A 12,178-nucleotide genomic window follows, 5' to 3' on the forward strand; every position below is an offset into this window, starting at 1 on the left:
GTCCTCAGGTAGACACTGATCTGCTTTCTGTCATTATAGATGAGTTTTTCCCCCTAGAATTTCATATAAATGCAATCATACAGTATGAACTCTTCTTTTGTCTGGTCTCTTTCCAACAGCATAATTACTTTGAGGTTTATCTGTGTTGTATCAATAGTTCATTCCTTTCTATTACTGAGTAGTATTCTATTGTTTGGATATACCACATGATCCAGCCATTCCACTACTATGTATTTACCCTAGAGAATAGAAAGCGTATGTCCATACAAAGACTTGTACTGGAATGTTCAGAGCAGCCTCATTTTCAACAGCCAAAAACTAGAAACAATTCAAAAATCCAGAGAAACTGAATAAGCAAATTATGGTGGGTCTAGGTTTAATTTTTTAAGAAATTGCCAAACTCTTCTCCAATGTGGTTGGACCATTTTACATTCCTACTACTAGTATGAAAGACCCAGTTCCTCCACATCCTTGGCAAAATATGGCATGATCAGTTATTTTAATTTTAGTATTTCTAAGAGCTGGGTAGTGGTATCTTATTGTGGTTTTAGTTTGCATTTTCCTAATGACTATTCCTGTTGAACATCCTTTCATATGCTCATTTGCCATTCACGTATCTTTTTTGGTGAAGAGTCTGTTCAATTCGTTTTCCCAGTTTTTAAATTGGGTTGTTTATTTTCTTATTTTTGAATTTTGAGAGTTCTTTATATATTCTGGATGCAAGATCTTTGTCAGATATATGCTTTGGAAATATTTTTTCCTTGTCTCTGGCTTGTTTTTACTATTATGATTGTTTTAACAATGTCTTCTGAAGAGTAGATTTTAATTTCAATGAAATTCAAATTATTAGTTCTTTTATGGACTTGTTCTTTTAAGTGTCATCCCACTTTGGTTTTAAGAGGATTCCTCCCACTGCTGTGTTGAGAAGAGAGTGAATGGCGGGCAAAGGTGGAAGTGAGAAGACCGATTAAGAGGCTATAACAAGAATACAGGCAAGGGATAATGATGGCTTGGACTGGGGTGGTGGTAGTAGAGGCGATGAGAAGAGGAGGGATTTGGATATATCTTGAAGATGGAGCCTGCAGGATTTGCTGATAAATTGGACGTGAGATGTGAGAGAAAGAGAGAAGCCAAAGAAATTCCAGCTGAGGGCCTAGAAGGATGGCGTTGCTGTTACCTGAGATGGGGAGACTGCCAGTGGAGTGCGTGAGGGCAAACACCTGGAGCCTGGTGTTTGACACATTACATTTGAGATGCCTATTTGACATCCCACGTGGATTAGGTATTTGGACATATGAGTCTGAGCTCAGTGTGATTCAGCCTCTGGTCATGCCAGGTTCTGTGTCATCGCATGACATTTCTCTTCTGAATTTATATCCCTTGATGAACTTGTCATTTCTTTTATTGGAGCTCATATACTAACCACATGAGCTCTGACTCATGTAGGCAGTTGTTCACGATTCGAGCTCAAGCCCACAGCCTGGATCGACACCATTTCTATCCCTCAGCTATACCTATTCCTATCTGTCCTTCACAACCTGTGACAGCGCAGTAACTGAGAGTGGAGTAACTTTTCATCTACGCCTCTGTAGTGGGTGGAGATTTTCAGGCCTCGCTGACTTTTGGGAGGAAAAGCCAAGGGGTGCCTCTAGCTCTCTCCCTCATCACTCTGAAGCCTGTCTCTGGTGGTTCAAATTGTCCCCCATTTGTAGATTTAAAACCTACCTGGGCTAACGCTGGCTGTGTTTCCTGCTCACTTGTGGTAGATTCTAGTCGCATGACCAAAGGGAGAAGTAACCACAGTCTCCTTGGTCTTGCAGACGATGGTCCTGCAGCGAAGCAGCTCCCTTGGAATTTTGCTGTTCGTCAGGAGTGGACTTGGATCCATTCCCCAACTACTTGGAGATTTGCTTGAGGTGCTTCGGAATTTCAATTTTAAGAAAAAGAGAATTCATCTTTAAGGAAGACTGAATGACTAGCACCAGTATATTATTGAGGCCAATAAATGCCTCTTTGGACCCTGGGCAAGTGAAGCAGCGCCATCCGCAGGCTGCCTCCACAGGCCAGACAGTGTCTCCAAGGGGCGCGTGGGATGAGTTTATGATTTCAAATGTCTTGGATACAGTGGTCCCAGATTTTATATTAAGCTCCCCAAAAGATGCCAGTTCATTTTAGGAGATTTTTGCATATTCTAATTTTGTTTCCCTCTAGATTTCTATTTGTTGTAATAAAACCAAAACAGCTCCAAAAAGAAATGTGATTTATACTCTTGTCTTGTTCGTGAGCAGCCATTTTCATCATTTCTTACTCTCACTGGTCCTTGTCCACTTGCAGACATGTTCACATTGCTGTGATCATATTGAATCGGTACAACTTTGTATTATCATTATTCTTAATAATTTACTGAGTGCTGCTGTGTGCCACCCCCTGTGCTAAGAGCTTCACAGCCGTTTAAAGCTTCATTTAAATCCCATCATACTCTTTAGGTACTCTTATTAGCACTGTTTCATGGATGAGGAAACTGAGACTCAGAGCAGATATTCATCACTGCCCTCTTTAACATAGAGAGAACGTGGGATTTGGTAGCAGGTGTTTGAGAGCCACTGATTGTGTGATTTTGTGCAAGTCATTTAATTTTTCTGAATCATAATTAGTAATTCCTACCTACCTCCTGGGACTGTTGAGGTCTAAAAAGAGTAACGTACACAAGGGTGCTTGATAAACTATAATGTTTACTATAATTATAAAATTAATTTATAACCTTGCCTTAATTCTGTTGTTGGATTTAGACCGTATTTTATTTATTTAGGTTGTTAGAGGGACATCACAATGAACATCTCATATAGCTTTATTTTTTTATTCTTTAAAAATTCCTTAGGCTAAGGGGACATTAACGGTATTTCAAGATGGATCCTGATATGTGTTGCCAAGAAATAATACCGGTTTATATGGCTACCAACAGTGTATGTGGGGACTAGTTTTACCATAGTGTTGCAAGACTGGTTAATTTATAAAATTCCTCTAAAGTAGTTGGTGTAAGATGCCACAACTTTATTTGAGTGGCCATTTCTTAGATTACAAGTAAAGTTGAACATTTCCCCACATGCTTCTTTACTAATAGTATCTCTGTTTTCATGAGTTGTCTTCTTAAGTTCTTTGCCGATTTGCATAGTGGGGACTAAATGGTATCAATATGTATAAGCTCTTTACATAACATAGAAATGACCCCTTTTTAATATTTGCTGTGAATGTTTACTCCAGATGATATTTTCCCTTTGATATGAATTATACTAATTTTATCAAATGGTTATTTGCTTCTGTAATGTACAAGCTGTGCATCCCTTGTAATTTCTTTCAACTTAACCTATAAAGTTATCATCCCTCGTGTGTCTTTAGCAGCCATATACTAAAATTGAAACGATATAGAGAAGGTTAGCCTGGCCCCTGTGCCAGGATGACACACACATTCGTAAAGTGTTCCATATTTTTTATGGTATAAGAATTATATCTCAGTAAAGCTGTTACAAAAAAAACTTATCTTCCCTCTAAAGATCTGAAGCAGTACAGTAAAACAAGTTCATTTTTAGAGATGAGGATTTTATGTAAGCTTTTCTTATCCACATTCACTTATGATGTGTGACTGTAATTTTCTTTTTGTGTATTTTATCTTTATCAGGCTTTAGGAAGAAGATCATGCTTGCCTAATGGACATAAAGGTACTCTTATCTCTGTTTGCACTTTGGATGTTTTATACAACATCGAAATCATCTGTTTCTTAAAAGTATGAAAATTGTTCTGGTGGAAACTTTGGGACCAGCTGCATGTTTTTGGTTATCGGGTAATTATCTCAATTTCTTCTTTGGTTACTATTCTGTTTAGATTTACATTTCTTGAGGTTTTTTTAAGCAATCTATATCTTTCTAGAAATTATTCATTTCAGAGAGGAATTCAGTTTATTAGCCTACAAGTGTACATAACATTCTCGTTGGATTTGGAGAAAAACATCTATTTTCTATATTTTTTCCTATCTCCTTTCTCATTTCTAATTAAAAATGTCCCCTTAATCATGTTTGTCGGAGGTTTATTTATTTTAGGAGTCTTATCAAAAAAACAGCATTTGAACTAATTTATCATTCTACAGCTTTATGCTTTACAATTTATTTATTTCAGCTTTTATCTTCATTTACTGCCTCTTTTCAAATTACTTTTCTCCTTAACTTTTAAATAGAAGGCTTTGTTAATATCAGTGTGGATAATTCCAGCCTGAATAGGATTCTGCAGCCTGAAACAAGTTATGGGTAGAGAAACTGATGTATTATCATTATGTATTTATCAATCAGGGACCAGCAAGGACAACAGAGCCCACAGCAGCCAGTTCAATAGAGGGAATTCATACAGGAACTAGTTGTCATGTGTTGGAAGAGCTGAAAAGCCAAACGGGTTGGTGAGTCAATGCAGAGATGAGCAACAGCAGTAAGCTGCTCCTCCTCACGCACACATAGCTGCAGGGACACGAGAAGGTGGGACTGTTCCTAGACCCCAGGAGCTGGGTACCTGGGGGGAACAGGAAGTACAGGTCTGATGAGAAGCCACAGAAGGCGGAGATGGGTCATGGTGTGGAGAAGGAAAAAGGGGAGAAATAACCTGGCCTTTACTATCGTCCTCCTCCCAATCTCCTGCCAATGCCTCTCTTTGGCAGAAGTTAACCAGAAGCCAGTTGGCAAAGGAGCCTGAGAAATGTAATTTGCAGGGGTCGGGCCCCTGTGATAGGAGCTGAACAGGGCAGGGCAGCCAACGGACCTGAGAACAGACAATGACCAGCACTGACACCTTCTCTTCAACGCGGGTGGGGTTGGAAGGGTTTGTGATGCTAGAAAGATGACAGCACTAGACTAGGACGCTGTAAAATCTTTGCTAGGTCCTGCTGGGCCTTAGCTTCTGCATGCCTTTCTCATTCTCCCTGTCGCCCTTCTTGTTTTGATTGTTGAGCCCATTTTAAACAGGTAAGTCAGGTTTCTGTCCTGGATCTTTCTTCAGTCAATTCTCTCCTTTGGTCAACTTACTCACAGCCTTTATTCTAACCTGGACTTGTGTACAGGGCTGCCCAGCTCTTTGTCTCTACTTCTGACTTCTTTGCTCAACTCCAGACCTGGATTTCTAGTTGCCTAATGAGCATAATAGATGCTTCAGAATCCTTGTAAATTGAATTTATGATATTCTCTTCTCCCCAGATCTCTTTGATCCCCTACATTCCTCTCTCAGTTGATAGGACCTCCTCTATCCCGGCATCAGAGCTGGCCAGCTTGGAGTAACCCTTAATCCTTCTGTCTCCCTCACGTCCTATACAGACTTCTGTGCATCTGTTCAGTTCCGTGCCCTAAGATTTCTCTGTTTCTTTCTTCTTGTCTCACTGCCCCTGCGCCAGCTCTGGCCTCATCACTTCTCCTCCGGCCTCTTCTAACTGTTCTCCCGTCCTCTGGTCTCCCTCTGTTTCAGTCCATTCTCCAGATTAATGCCAATGTGATAGTTTTGGAAATACAAACTGATTGTGTTCCTCAAGGCCACAAACTCCCAAAGCTCCTCCAAGTGTACAGGATTTGCCCCTAAACTTCTTTGCTTTGAGATCAGCTCCTGCCTCCTTTTCCCATCTCATCTTTTGCCATTTTCCATCACTACTCTCTGATCCAATCAGGCCAGACGACTTTCCCTCCCCTGAGAAGACCAGGTCTTTCACATTCCTGCATCTATGCACATGCTTCTCTCTGATTCTGGAAGGCAGTGGTTCTCAAAGTGGGTGTCTGGACCAGCATCAGCATTATGTGGGAACTTATTAGAAATGCAGATTCTCAGATCCCACCCAGACCTTCTGAATCAGTAACTGTGGGGGTGGGGCTTGGGAATCTGGGTTTTAACAGCCTTCCAGGGGATTCAAATGCAAGGTCCGGTTGAGAACCACTACTGTAAAGGCTTCCCTTGCACCTTGAATCCTACTCAGTTACAGATGCCAGCTCTGTGGAGCCTTTCCTGCTCCCCGGGGCAGTGTTGCTCACTCCCCCTCCTACCTTCCCCCCTCACTTTGCCAATCCCTCTACTAGAGCTTCTCAACCAGTCTATCTATTAAAAGAAACTGTGAGTTCCTGAAAGGAAAGGACTGAATCTCATTCATCTTTATCTTCCCATTCCTAGATGTTTCCTAGAAATGCTCAAAATATATACACACACATGTGAATAACTAAAATTAAAAACTATTTAACAAACACTTGCATAATGCTTACAACCAGGCATTGTCTTGAGCACTATAATAATTTAAAACCTTTTCATTTCCATAAAAAGTGTAGCACTGGGATTGTTATAGCCACCACTTTGGAGGCACAGAGAGGTTAAAATAACTCAAAGTCATACAGCTGGCGAGCGGCAGAGCTGTGGTTTGAATTCTGCCTACAGATTCTGATTCCTCACCGACTCCCCTGTGCCCCTCAGTCGTACTAGCTGTATTAAAAGGACGTGTGGAGATGCCGTATGATGGGCAGACCATGCTGCTCGGCGTCGCATTCTCTGTGGTGCTGCGTGTGGCTGTTTCTGCAGCTCAGCCAGCCCCAAAGCTACGGAGTGGCTCAGTGCAGCGCAGCTTCTCAGCAGGCCCACGAGTTCTGCCTAGAGTTTTTCTCCCTCTGGTGGGGAACGCCCTGGGCTAATGATCTTGAAGAGCTGAATTGTTTTGAGAGCCAGTTACCCCAGCTGGCCCAGGAGGCCTGGCGATCAACCTAAAGTTGTAGTTTTTAATCTTGAATAAATAAGACTATTTCTTTTAGTATTTTGGAGACTTTTAAGAATATAAAGCATGATAACTTACCCCCCAGGATAGCCTAGGCCCTGCCCATGGAACGGTTGGCTTAACTAGAGATTTATACGTCAGTTCCAGTTCTGAAGCGTTCTCCCTCTTCCATTCGCTTCCCTAATGCACAGGATTTCTGCAGTCTCCACTGGAAAGGCCCTCCTTCAGGACTAAGTACTTAGTGTGTCCGCATTACCTGGCTAGCACTGCACTATCTACTGTGGAGGTGGGAGAGAAGATATGGTTGGCCTACAGGAATCTCCGACTATAGCTGGAGAGAAGAGCTACGGCATGTACACAAAGAATCAGAGCAAGGCATGATTTTATTTATTAGCACGCAGCAATTAGCGTGGATTCAAGTGCCAAACTGTGTGATACCAACAGTTAGAGAGCAAGACAGCATGTTGTAAGGTGGAGATTATGTGTTGTGAATAGTAAGTATAAAATAAGTTAGAGAAAGTAGATAAATGAAGGCTGGGGTGTGGAGGGGAGGTCTTAAGGCGTGAGATTCGATCGGAGTAATGTGGGATGATGATAAATGATAACATTGGATAACTTTAATCGAAAGCTTGACTGTGTGCTATGGACTCTTCTGAGTGCTTTTCATTAATTTCTTTGATCTTCACAATAGCCCCATGAGGTAGGTCTTGTTAATACCTCATTTTACAGATGAAGAAATTGAGGCACAAAAAAGTTAAGTATTGTTCACAGTGACACAGTTGGAAGGTAGCAGAGCTTGGATTTGAACCCACAGCCTACATTCAGCCCTATGCTTGACCACTGGACTGCATAAGGAGTGTTTGCTCTTTCTTCCTAGATACCTTGCGAGCCCAACACTTGGGTTGAGTGTGGGCTGGGCAGGACCAACCAGGGTGATCTGAGAGATGGGACCCAGGTGGTATTGGTCACCAGGTGTCAGACAGACAGTCCAGCCATGTGTCCTTCTGCAGAAGCTAGGCAGAGGGGCAGAAGCCGTTAGCCACAGGAGGGAAACAAGAAGTGGCCGACTCTGGGGAGGGGCTTTGCACCCTCAGCCTTTGCCTTATATCATTTCCCTCCTCACCCTGCTTAGAGTCCAATGTCCCTCATTTCAGTGACTCGTCGCAACAACCTTCCTCCCCAGCCTCTCCTCGGCCACCACTAGTCATACTCTCCCAGCAAGACTGCAATTCTGGAAAAACCCAACTTTCTCTGAGCTTTCTCTGAGCCCATAGATGAGCAGCCAAACGTAGAAAAAGTTAGCCATCAAGGCCAATGTGGTTTACCAAACATTCACGATTGCTGATGGCAGCTGCAAAAATTCATGACGGCTGATCGCAGCTGCATCCTTAGCACTGCCCATCCATGCTACTACACGTCCAGTGCAGTGCCGTTATTGCCTGTCTGGATGTCTGAATTGGCTTCCTGAGTGGTCACCATTCTTATCCCCCTACAAACCAGTTCCCAAAAGTATCCAGAATGACAGAACTAAGGATTAATCAGATGATGTCACTCCCTGCTTACCTCCGAGTACCCCCACCTGCTTCCCATCACACTTGGATTGAAATTCACCCATTCCTTCCTGACCGAGTCTCTCTCTGCCTCTCTGCACTCATCTCCCATCACGTTCCACCTTACTCACTTCACTCCACTCACTGGGGGCTTCCACTTCCTTGGTACTGCAGTGATCATTGGCGATCATTGTTCCCTCTCCCTGGGTTCACTTCCCTAGACACTCCCATGGAGAACTTTTTCTCACCACTCCAATGCCACTTGTTTAGAAAGGCCCTTTTCTCCCTGCCCTGGGTAAAGTTATTCCCTCTCCATTTTTTAATCACAGTTTTTTCCTTCAAAATACTTATCGCCAGCTAAAATCCTTATCCTTATTAATCCAGAGACTGTTAAATGCCTGCTCAATACCTATTCTCCTCTTTTCTTTACTAAGAGAACACTATTTTCTTTGTGATAAAAATATATCCAGCTGGGATTATATTTCCCTCCCAGCCTCCCTTGAAGGTAGGAGTAGACAATGAGTTGTACACATTACCTGTGGGCTACAGCTTTCAAGAAAGCTCTTTAAGGGGGCCTGACTCAGTTGGGAGGCACCCCCTCTTACCTTTCCCCTTTTCTCTTTCTTCCTGCTAGAATGTGGATAAAATGAATGGAGCAATGGCAGCCATTTTGGAATATGAAGTGCTCTGGAAGATGGAAGCCATGTGCTAAGAAGGGTGGATCAGAAAGATAGGAGGAGTGTGGGTTCCCAATGACATTGTAGAGCTACCCTGTGAGTCTTGGAATGCCAACCCCCAGACTTATTTTATGTGAGAGAAATTAGACCTCTAATTTGCTTAAGTTGATGTTATTTGGGTTTTCTGCTATACTCAGCCAAACCTATTCCTAACTAATAAACTTATTTATAGCCTTTCATCATTGACTAGAATGTAACCTCCATGAATCCAGGGACTCTGTCTTTACTGTTACCACTAAATCCCTGATACCTATAATATCATCTGGCACATAGTAGGTGCTCAATAACTATTTGTTGAATGATGAGTGTGTGGTAATAGAGAGGGCCTGGTGAGATTCCCTGAGGTGCTATTTATGGCGTATGAATCAGCCAGCATAGGCTAGGTTGTGCTGAAATGATAAACTATCGTGATCTAACATAACAGAAGTTTATTTTCACTCAATTATGGTTGTCTGCAGGTCTGAGCATCTTTCCAGGTAGCTGCTCTCTGTGTCCAGCTTTCTTGGCTGCTTTGATCTTGAAGCATCTTTACTCAAGTTCACCATGGCAGAGGAAGGGAACATGGAGAATCAGGAGCCAACCCTTCTTCCTGGACTTGATACCACTTTGCTTACATTTCATTGCCCAAAGTCAGTCAAATGGTCATGACCAACTTCAAGGGAGTGGGAGGGGAGGAGAAATGGAGATGTTGGAGAGTCCTGGTAGTGTCTACCGTAGGCTCTGTGCAGCCTCTGAAACTGCTGGGGAGGGAGTGGGCAAGAGTCCTGAGCGTGCTCAGACAGGGAAGAAATGGTAAGTAATCCAACCGAGGATGCCAATTCAAGTGGGAGAAAAGAAGCCATATGCACAATGATGGTTCTTTTAGTTTATTTTGAAGTGTGAGGATGGACCACATGGACTAGGCTGTTGCTCAGCCAGGATTGTTGAGGACATCTGCCTGTGAGTATTAACTCTGGACTCACTTTGGTGACATTAGAGAATATTCTGTTCTCCTACTTTGCCCTACTACCCAAGACTGCTCCTTAGGCAACACATTTTAAACTCTAAACCTCTGTATCATCTTTGCTCACATCCAAACTTAATGGCCCTGTGTGCCATCATTTCAGGATTTTGAATTAAGCCATAAACTAATTCAAGCTAAGATGTGATAGTTTGATAAAATAACTCACCTAACATATTTGCATTTTAATGGAGGCTCTCAATGCCTTAGAGCAGAAGGGCTGTAATTTCAGGCACCCTGGTAAGCAGGTTGGGAAAATATTTTTCTCCAGAGGAGTCTTTTAGTGCTCCTTAAATCTGATCACACTGCTCTGCAGACAGAACAGGACTGACTCTCTGGGCTGATTTCTGTCACGTTCCCAGCCAGATACCTCCTGGGAGAGGGTGAAAAGATAAAAACATAGGCTCTGTTTTATTAAGGATATTGGCAAGAGAAGAAAGGAAACTTATTCAGAGGAGGTGGACTCAGGTGTTCAGAGGAAAACAAATAAACCATCCCACTACTCTATCCCCTGATAAAACATCCGTTGGCGGTCATGGAGGAATTACACTGCTTTTCCATATAAGACAACTTGGGCTTTTTGTGCCGTTGTGGAAACAGCTAGGTTTCTTCCCCACTGTTTGACATTTTCCGTGCTTGTTGCTAGATCTTTGACAGAAGCATTAGCTGGGCTGAAGAATAATAGTGTTGTAAGAAAGCTGATAATGGCCTATAAAAAAAAGTATGTATAATACATACCTTGACATTGAATCGCTGAATACTTTAATAAGTAATGCACACAAACGGAGGCCTTTTGTGTTGACATAAAATGTAAGCTCTACCTTTCTTCACATTGAGAAGCATAAAGAACAGGAGAGGAAAATAGATTGGAGAAATTCAAATATTTTCCTTTGGGGACTTTGATGTGCCAATGTGCTATACACCAATGGGTTTTTAAAAATTTCCTTAAGTATTAGAGAGAGAATGAGAGCAAGAGAGAGAGGAAATAGAGGATGTGTTGCATTTCTCAGTGTTTTCCAGAAACCAGTTCCAAATGTGAGAATCTTATTGTAACATGGCTTTCAGAATCCCAGGGGCCTCCATAGGCTTACATGTAGTGTGCACCAGTGAAGTCAAAAGGGCCCAGGCTCCAGTGACCAGGAGCCAGCGTTGGTGCCAAGATGAATTCATATGACCTGAAATGAAGCATCCTCTTGGATGGAACCATTGGGCAGGACCCATAATCAAAGACAGAGCCTTCTGGGTGAGGAATGAATAAGAGCAATGAAAGTGGTTGGATGTGTGAAGCAGGGTTCAGTGACTTCTGAAGTTGTTTTTTTTTTCCTGAGGAAGATTCGCCATGAGCTAACATCCATTGCCAATCCTCCCCTTTTTTTGCTTGAGGAAGATTCACCCTGAGCTAACATCTGTGCCAGTCTTCCTCTACTTTGTACGTGAGATGCCTCTACAGCATGGCCAATGAGTGGGGTAGGTCCATGCCTGGGATCCAAACCTGTGAACCTGGGCTGCTGAAGTGGAGTGCACAGAACTTTACTCGGCCATGGGGCCGGCTCCCATTTCTGCAATTTTTTGATTTAGAGTTTTGAAAAAAAAAATCCTTATACATTTCCATTGTAAAGACCCCCCTACTAGAGTGTCAGATGATAAACTTGAAGCCTTTCATTCCTGTCTCTCATTTTCAAGATTTCTCTGCAAAAGCTGTCTCTACCCCCTTCCTCCCATCTTTCTCTCATCCTTCCTGCAGTTACTGAAATGCCTTTTCCCCGGTGACAGCTCTCTCCCTACCTAATGGCGTGGAACTCTGACCCCAAAGATGCCTGGTTGCCTCCTGCAGATTATACTTAACTCTGACTAGAAACTGAGTTGGTTAGGATGTAAGCTTGTCTTTGAGTAACAGAAAATAAGGCTTACAGTGGCTTGAAAGAACAAAGATACTTACTTGTTTCATGTAACAAGAGTTCTGCTGTTAGGAGTTCATTTGCTGTTTGCTCAGAGTCCCTCATAGATTTAAAAAATGTGGCTAGTGTGACTGAAGAAATTAATTTTTAATTCAATAACAAGAGATCTGCTGTTAGGAACAGCAACTTCCTAATGCCATCAAGGTCTAGGCTCTTTC

General features: G+C 42.4%; 1 pseudogene; it reads left to right on the top strand.

Annotated features, from left to right (window-relative positions):
• The first annotated feature begins 3,388 nt into the window (after nucleotides 1–3,388).
• Nucleotides 3,389–3,489, top strand: LOC124243121 (uncharacterized; annotated as a pseudogene).
• The last annotated feature ends 8,689 nt before the right edge of the window (nucleotides 3,490–12,178 follow it).

The sequence above is a fragment of the Equus quagga genome, chromosome 7 (assembly GCF_021613505.1).
Source record: "Equus quagga isolate Etosha38 chromosome 7, UCLA_HA_Equagga_1.0, whole genome shotgun sequence".
NCBI lineage: Eukaryota > Metazoa > Chordata > Mammalia > Perissodactyla > Equidae > Equus > Equus quagga.